This window comes from Trachemys scripta, chromosome 2 (genome assembly GCF_013100865.1).
Source record: "Trachemys scripta elegans isolate TJP31775 chromosome 2, CAS_Tse_1.0, whole genome shotgun sequence".
Classification (NCBI taxonomy): Eukaryota; Metazoa; Chordata; order Testudines; family Emydidae; genus Trachemys; species Trachemys scripta.
The window spans coordinates 140,040,795-140,049,171 of NC_048299.1; the positions used below are offsets into that span (position 1 = coordinate 140,040,795).

General features: G+C 48.7%; 1 long non-coding RNA gene across 1 annotated transcript in view; it reads right to left on the minus strand.

Annotated features, from left to right (window-relative positions):
• Positions 1-657: 657 nt before the first annotated feature.
• The window catches only part of LOC117872803, a 12,966-nt gene continuing 5,246 nt past the window's right edge, over positions 658-8,377 (minus strand). Inside the window, exons 2-3 of the long non-coding RNA XR_004644610.1 lie at positions 6,987-7,056; positions 658-1,138 (exon numbers count right to left, since the gene is read on the minus strand). This is a non-coding gene — a long non-coding RNA (uncharacterized LOC117872803). The remainder of the gene's footprint in view (positions 1,139-6,986; positions 7,057-8,377) is intronic.

An 8,377-nucleotide genomic window follows, 5' to 3' on the forward strand; every position in this document is an offset into this window, starting at 1 on the left:
CCCCGCCCCTTTCCCACCCCCCCAACCCCACCCATTCTCTGCCCCTTCCCCAAAGTCCCTGCCCTAACTCCCCCTCCTCCCTCCCAGCCACGCGAAAAGGGCTGCCCGAGCACTTCTGGCTTCACGGTTTGCCGGGCAGCCTCCAGACCCTGCGCCCCTGGCCAGCGCTTCCCCAGCGCAGCTGGAGCCCGGGAGGTGAAGCGCCCAGCGGGGGTGCAGTCTGGAGGCTGCCCAGCAAACCGTGAAGCCGGTAGCGCTCGGGCTTGGGCAGCCCCCATGCCTCCAGACCCTGCACCCCCAGCCAGGCACTTCCCCTCCCGGGCTCCGGCTGCTGTGCTCCTCCCCTGACTCTTCGGCTCTGTTTAAGAGCCGAGCTGCCCGAGCACTACCGGCTTTGGGCAGCCCTCATGCCTCTGGACCCTGCGCCCCCGGAGCCCGGGAGGGAAAGTGCCCGGCCAGCGGCTCAGGGTCCGGAGGCATGAGGGCTGCCCGAAGCCGGTAGCACTCGGGCAGCTCGGCTTTAAACAGAGCCGAAGAGTCAAGGTAGGGAGCACAGCAGCCACAGGAGGGGAAGTGCCCGGCCGACGATATTTTTCCCGGACATGTTCGGCTTTTTGGCAATTCCTCCCGGACGGGGGTTTGATTACCAAAAAGCCGGACATGTCTGGGAAAAACTGGACTTATGGTAACCCTAAAATACAGGCCTCTCGGAAGGTACACTTTAACCTTGGCAATGCCAAAGTACCCTCTGATATCCCCAAAACCCTCATACACGATAACGGGGTGTCCCACAGGGTATTGTTTAGTCTTGTTAACAAAAGGGTAGTGGTTGGTAAAATCATAGTAATGAACTTGCTCCCCGGGCTGTGGTTTGTAATAAAGGCAGATGGTGTTCATTCTACCACCGTAAAGGGCGTCTCTAGGAACCAAAGGCTGTGGCACCCTTTTTTCGCGTAAAAAATTCCCCACCCGGTTATTGTTAGCTAGCATAGCCTGCCATTCATGTTCCCACACGGTCCTTACCTCAAACCCCTGTCTTTTTAGAAATTCAACTTTAATCATGGTTCAGTTCTACAGTTGCCTGTAGGTCGCATTAAGCAACGGGTTGAAATCATTTTCACAATAACAGATGAGGTAGCTGTGAAAAAAACAGCCATTAAATTCAAAGGCTGTAGGTTTACCTGCTATGACAGCATAACCGTCCAAAAAATAGGACCCCGCTTTAAACTCCCCACCCTGCAAAGCTTGTTGGATGTAAATATTCTCAGTGTGGGCTACGTACATCAACCATTGAATGGCCGGGGTGGAATATCTCTTCTGCTGTTTGTGGTAATTGTCTAATGGCAGAAGGGCTATGGTTCGCGGTTTTAAAAAATTAAACTGGTACATGCCATGCAAATCGAGGACAATATAAGGTACTGAAAGGAATCTATACACTTAGTGACCACCTCATCATCATCCCATCCTGGGTTTTTAACAATCTGCTTCTCTGTCATTTTTAGAACTTCATTTCTGAACCGGTAGCAAGCCCCTCGCAAAATTTCAACATCTTTTTGACAATAATAGCACTGTTCTTTCTGGAGATCGAATTCGTTTTGGCGATTGTGTTGGTACCAGTTCAGAAATTCCTTTTTTTCTTCAGGCATCATGTATTCTACTCCAAAGTACTCTATCCCGGGCATAGGCCCCACATAGTTCTGATTTTCAACGGTGTTTAAAAAGTGTAGAAAGTATCCCTTGACTTCCTCAAACCCCATAGCTTTGGGTAACTTGCTGAGTTTCATGGGAAGAAAATTTAAAGAAGTAACTTTAACATGTGCTTGTTAAAAAGCAGGTAAAGAAGCAAGCTCCTTCTCTGTGATCCACTGACTCATAGAGGCTGCTTTGCTAACAGGAGCTTTGCTGCAAAAGCCTAATGTTTCATATTGTGCTTACTAAATAAATAACCCCTATTAGTCTAAAACCTAAGGAAAAACTTTTAAAATTGTGTGTTACTAAAAGCTTATGGTTTTAACTTTTATAAAAACTCCTCTGTAAAAGGGCTACATGGCGGGAAAAATGCTGGAGGTCTGTTTCTTTAGATAAGAATAAAACAGTTAAAAGGGAGGGGAGAAAGAGGAGGGGAGGGGGTGAGAAGGGAGTTGGCTCTTGTTTAAAATCTTGGGACTCTAGGATTGGTTCAAAAAAATGAATTCTATGATGCAGCTGTAAAACAACCTCTGATTGGGCCGATCCAAAGGCGGTGATAAGTGTGACAGGGTCTGAACCAGGAAAGTTGCCTCATTCTACAGAAAGACTGGAAAGGTAAGAATTCTCTCTCTCTCAAATTCTCTCTCTCTTTCTGATTCAACCATGTGCTCTCTATCTTTTCCCTTTGCAAAGGGAGCTCTCTTTTCTCGCCCTGTTCTTTCTTTTAACCTCTCTTTTTTTCTTAACCTACATTGGTATTGAATAGTTTAAATGCTTTTTTATTTACTTTTTTACCCGGTGCTTACCAAACAAGCTTTGCCTTAGTAAATTCCCTTTTAAACCTAGTTTTTAATATTTTTAAATGCTTTTTGCTTAACCTATATTGGTATTAAATAGTTTAAATGCTTTTTTCTTAGCCACCCTTTATAGTTTTTGGCCATGGGGTTATAAACAGAGCGCCTTGGTAAATTCCTTTTTTAAACCTAGTTTTTAATATTATTTAACTCTTTAAAAACAAATATTTCCTTTTTTCTTTAAGTTCTATCTTTCTATTCTTTCATAACCTGTCTTTACCATCCTCTTTTCTTGAATAACTTACCTCTTTTCTTTCAAATTTCCTTTTTTTCCTCAAACCTTACTCAAACTTTCTTTTTTCATCTTTAAACTCTCTCACTCTCTTCTTTCAACCTTTTTCTCTACATGTATCCAAGCACAAACACACACAACACTTCCCCTAGTCAAAGACACACACACACACACAAAATTTTCAAAATGGCCACCGGCGCCAAACTTCAGCAGCAACGGAAACGGGGTGGGAAGGCGGGACATAAGCCCTAAATGGGGCGTGGAAACCTGTTAAAAAATGCATGGTGATGAATGCTATTGAGCGGTATACTACTAGCGACCATAAACTAGATGTGGAAACCGGGAAACAGGGTTCCAAGCTAGAGAGATGTGACAGTGCAGCCAACATGACACAGGAGGAGAGATTGAGACAGAGAGACTTCTTACTGCAGAGTCTGAAATAAGAGGGAGTACCAGAGAAATTTCCTCAAACTATCAAGAATCACAAAAGACTTTTCATCCCAAAGCTAGAGCAGCATTCCACTAGCACAGGACTGAACTGCAGCAGCAAATGGACACAGGATAAAAGCCCTGACCTGCTGTGATGCCCCCTCCTGTGTAGATGGTATCTGCTTTGGAGACAGACTTGACAGCCATTCCCTTTTACACTTTGGCAATACGCTGTATATAGCTTGTCATGCCAATAAAGCCCTACTGAATTGAAAAATGCAGTTTGGTGATCTACCTTCTGCCTAGCATCTGTCCTCCCCTCCTCTCCCTCCTCCGCTGCCACCCAATGGCCAGCCCATTGCTGAGTGGTGGTAATGCCACATATCCAGCAGCTCCCCACTTCTCTCCCCCTCACTTCTTCTCCTCCTTCTGCTGCTTTAGAAACAGCACAACTTATTAGTGGACAATGAAGGGACTGAGCCATCATATGCAATGGGGGGGGTGTCTTGGAGGAGGACAGGCAGTCATGGATTCTATAATGAACTGCTGAGTGTACCACTGCCCCTGCTGGATGGACTCAAACAATTCAGACATGCTTCTTAGCCCCTGCATTGCTAAGAGCTGAGGGAGAGTCTCCTTTCACCCAAGTGCTAGGGGTCTGACCTTCTGGAGCAGGAGGAACTACAGGTACATGTTCTCTGCAATTGAGACAGCACACATACGCATACCCAAGCTAGCTTGGATCAAACTAACTTGCTACAAATAGCAGTGTAACTGCCGCAGTATGGGGCTAGCTCCCTGCAAATGTACTGTACCTAGGGGCCAAGGCAGGATTGTTCTCTGCCAGCTAGCCCATGCTACTGGAACTACACTACTAGTCTTCGCAAGCCAACTCAATTAAAGCTAGCTTAGATATGCCAACACATGCGTCCTGACTGCTGTGTACACATATCCTGAGTTCTAGATCTGCCTCTGCAGTGCGGCTCTGAGCCACCACCGTGCACAGCGCAGGACCTCTTGGCTGTCACTAGCCACCACATGTTCAAATCCAGGTGCCTCTAATATTCGCAGCCCCATTTTAGAAATTCAGAACCCAATCTTCAGAGGTGCTGAGCATCCCCAGCTCCTAACAGCGCCAATGGGAGTGTGTTGCTCTGCAGCTCTGAAAAATCAAGCCCAGGGTGCCTCAATATAAGAACCCAAAAAACAGAGTGGCCACCTCTGAAGGGATTTGTTACCGTGAATGGCTAGATAGACAAGGTGGGTTAAGCACTATTGGACCAACTTCTGTTGGTGGGAGTGACCTGGGACAGACATGGCTACAACAACTCTGCATACAACAATGGCCAGAGAGACAGACAGGCATGGGGAGTCAGCTGCCGACAGAGGATGTCTACATCTGGCCCTGATGACTCAGGGCATGTCAAGGGGAACCAGCAGGCAGTCAGGCCATGCCTGGATGCTGGTATTACAGACCTAATCTTTGCTCCCTTTCATCTTGTCTTCTGTTTCATGCTCCCTTGTCCCTAATCAAATTCTCTACACTTGCTGAATAAAATCCTCCCGCGGCTTCATCTCCCAGGGAACACGCCCATGGAGGTGCTTCCCAATTCAGCCAGCGATCAGCTACCTGACAGGGGATGTCATTTCACTGTCGCAGCAGATTGGATTGGAGCAGAAGCTCTGAGCAGAGCTGACTTTGTGCATGTTACATTAGGCAGTGATGATCACTGGAACATAAGAGCTAGCATGAGCTCTTGAAAAGCTGCTGCTGGAAATCTGGATGAGTTACTGTGGTAACACACTGAAGGGAAACAATTTGAGGGGGAGGGGGACTCACAGACCTGGTTAAGATAAACATCTACAGCTAGGAGTTTTAAATGATAAGTCTGAAGAAAGGAATGATTGAAAAGACAGCACAGATCGGCAGTCTGAGACTGAGAGACAGAGCTTTTCACCTCTAGAGCATCAGTTCCAGTATTGTTTCACAGGTGGGGGACCAGCTGGCTTAAGGGGGGCAAGGAATGGGATATAGGGCCTTTCACCTCCAGGACACTGGTTCTGATCCAGCCCCACAAGAGGAGCATTGGCTGGCTGGCTGGCTCTTGGGAGGCAGGGAATGGGACACAGGGCCTTTCACCTCTAGAGCAGTAGCTCTAATTTAGTTGATTGGTTAGTTTAGGAAGTGGGATGAAGAGCCTTCCAGATCTACAACAGCAGTTCTAATTCAGCCCCAGGTTGATGACTTTTTAAAAAACAAAAACAAAACAAAAAAAACCCAAATATTAAAACTATTTTAAAGGCAGCTGGGTCATAATGAACAAACCTAGCAGATGTCTTCAGCTTGCCTGTATCTTTAATAGGGTGAAGGGTCAGGCTGCACTTCACTCCCTATTTCAGGAGGCCATGAAGGTAACACTAGTTTGATTTAACAAGGTGAGCCCTATACTGGACATTTTTATGCCCCGTATAACTTCCCACTCTAACAGCTCCAGCAGCGTGTAGAAAGGACCCAGATTGCTGCCTGTGTTTTAACCAGCATCTCATGTGGACCTGTGGTTACACCACTGCACTAGGACCCAAGAGACCTGACTTCTATTCCTGGCTCTGACAGAGATCTACTGTATAGCCGTGGGTAAGTTCCTGTGCCTGTGTTTTATTCTCACCCTTTGTCTAGCTAGATTCTTAGCTCTGCGACAGGGAGTACCCCTCACCGGGTGTTTGTACAATATAGCACTGCAGGTGCTACTGTAATCATAATAGACTTGTTGAGAGCAGATTAGAGCAGCAGTCTTCAACCTTTTTTCCTTTGCAGGCCCCTAAAAATTTTGGAATGGAGGTGCAGCCCCCCCTTTGAAAATGATAGACATAGTCTGCAGACCCCCCATGGACCACAGGTTGAAAACCATTGTTCTATGGGAACGATAACCTTTCACAGAGCCCTTAGACATAGTCTGCGGACCCCTGAAAACCACTGGGTTAGAAGAATTTTATGGTGACTAAAATGCCCAAACCCTTTCCAGGACAATGTTGACACAAGAATAAAAGGGGATAAACTGGCCAGGAGTAAATCTAGGCTGGGAATGAGAAGAAGGTTTCTAACTCTAACCCGACCTTCCTCCTGTGGTTTACTCATCTGGAGTGGGCCAGATTTTGAAAGATCTATCTCCTAGTGGGGTCTAGGTGCCTGGGCTTAGCACAACCTAGGTCTGAGCTTCTCACTATGCAGGAAGGTTTAAAGAGAGGTTCTGGAACAGCCTCCCAATAGGAATAGTGGGTGCAAACAACCTAACTAGTTTGAAGCTGGAGCCTGATAAGTTTAAACGGGATATGACAAGGTGACCTCGGACAGCAGGGAACGGGACTCCATGACCCAGGAGAACCTTGTCAGTTCTATGTACAGTGGTGCAGCTGCAACAGTCAAAACAATGGCAGGGAATTTTAAGGGCCTGCAGCTCTCATTGACTTCAGCTCACCACTTGAAAACCAGGCCCCAAAAGAGTAGTGTAGACAAGGCCCAAGAGGCGGCAGTCTGGCTAAATGTCTAGTTATTTTACATGACCTTTGCACCCAGGTTTGGTACAAATTAGGATATAGCTAGTGGCAGGATTTGCAGAGGTGCTGAGCACTTGTGACTCCCAGGAAGGCACAGGTTGCTCAAAGAGTTGGATCATCTGCGCAGCAGGCAGTGCTAGTAAAGGGTTTGGGGAAATACCAGTCTCCTCCGGGGGGGGAGGGTCGGGGAGGAGGTGTGCCAGCAGACCCAATTCACTATCCAATACCAAGGAGGGTCTCCGTACAGCACTTTTGAGCTGCTTTTTGTCACCAGGCACTCATCCTTCACCAAAAGCTCTGTGAAAAAAAACAAACTTGTATTTAGGAAACTGACAGCATAACTGGAAGGAAACACAGTCTAACAGAGCAGGTAGGACAGAGAGTCAGGGTCCTATTCCCTGCTCTGGAAGGGGAGTGGGATCTAGGGGTTAGAGCAGGGGGCTAGGAGTCAGGACTCCTGGGTTCTATCCCTGATTCTAGGAGGGGAGTGGGGTCTAAGGGTTAGAGCAGGAGACTCTGTTCCCCTGCCCTTTACCCAAGAGGGAAGCAGGTGTAAAGTGCTACCATTCTCTTTGGGTGGCTTTTATACTGCTTGCTCTGGGGTAAATGACTGCACGTGGCCCAGAGCAATGGAGAATCAGGAGTTCTGTTCCTGCGCTACCACTAAGTAGCTGTGACTTTGGGGAAGTCACTTCCTGTCTCTAGGCAATCCATCTGCGCCCTGCTCCTTCTCCCTGAATTCAGACCCTCTTCCTCCTCCTCTTCAAAGTCATTGGCTTCTTCTCAGTAAACTGCTCCCTCCCCTTAACAGCTATTACCTGTTTTCACCTGCCCTCCTCCCCAACCACCCCCCACCTTCCCCACCTCACACTTGTCCCCTTCCTCTCCACCCCAGCTGCTCACTTGTTCCCTTTCTCACCCATCCTCCAACTTCCATCTGCCCCCACCCATACCACACATCAGCCCCACACTCTTTTACTTGCCATCTAACTCCCGACTCCCTCTCATTAGTTCCTGCCCTCTCCTGCACCTGACACCCTCTCCCATCCCTCCTCTCACACCCGCCCCTCCCCCGTCCACTCACAACTGTCCCCCTCCCATCCACACCCTTCCCATTTGCCCTCTTGCCCAGCTTCTTCCTACCTGCTACTCCACCAACTGCCCCCTCCACCATCTGCCTCTCCCCCACCTGCACCTCCCCTCCCCCACACCTACCCCCACCTGCCCCTTCCCCTCCCCGCCCTCCCCTCCACTTCACAACTGCCCCCCCCTACAGCTACCTTTTCCACCTGCCCCATAGCTGCTCCCTCCCCGAGCTAGCCCCTCCTTCAACTTGTCCCCTCCTCACACACTTCCCCCTCCCCTTCACTGCCCACCTCCCTCCCAGCTACCCTTTCCACCTGTCCCTTCACAGTTGCCCCCTCCCCACCTACTCCCTCCCTCTGCAACCTACCCCCTCTCCCGCACACCCTTCCCTCCCTGCCGCTCACCTCATCTCCACACCCACCCCTCCCACAGCTATCCTTTCCCTGCTCTCCTCTCCCTCAACCTGCCCCCTCACCTCACACGCTTCCCCCTCCCCTTCACATCTGCTCCTCCCCTCACCTGCCCACCTCCC